The following is a 601-nucleotide window of genomic DNA, read 5'->3' on the forward strand; positions in this document are numbered from 1 at the left end:
AAAGAAAGAAGGAAAAGATGGAGGAGGAGGGAAGGAAAGAAAGAGAGAAAGGAAGGAGAAGGGAAACAAGGAGGAGGAAAAGATGGATGAGGAGGGGAAGGAAAGAATGAAGGAAAAGATGGAGGAGCGGTAGGAAAGAAAGAAGGAAAAGATGGAGGAGGAGGGAAGGAAAGAAAGAGAGAAAGGAAGGAGAAGGAAAAGAAGGAGGACGAGGGGAAGGAAAGAATGAAGGAAAAGATGGAGGACCGGTAGGAAAGAAAGAAGGAAAGCAAGGAGAAGGAAAAGATGGAGTAGGATGGGAAGGAAAGGAAGAAGAAGGAAAAGATGGAGGAGGATGTGAAGGAAAGGAAGGAAGGAGAAGAATAGAAAGAAGGAAAGGAAGGATAAGGAAAATATGGAGAAGGAGGGCGACGAAAGAAGGAAGGAAAGGAAGGAAAAGAAGAAGGAGGATTGGAAAGAAAGAAGAAAAGGAAGGAGACGGAAAAGGAGGAGGAGGAAAATGAGGAGGAGGGGAAGGAAAGAAAGAGGGAAAGGAAGGAGAAGGAAAAGAAGGAGAAGGAGGGGAAGGAAAGAAAGAAGGAAAGGAAGAAGAAAATGAAGG

Source organism: Lepisma saccharinum, chromosome 1 (genome assembly GCF_977018435.1).
Source record: "Lepisma saccharinum chromosome 1, izLepSacc3.1, whole genome shotgun sequence".
Lineage (NCBI taxonomy): Eukaryota > Metazoa > Arthropoda > Insecta > Zygentoma > Lepismatidae > Lepisma > Lepisma saccharinum.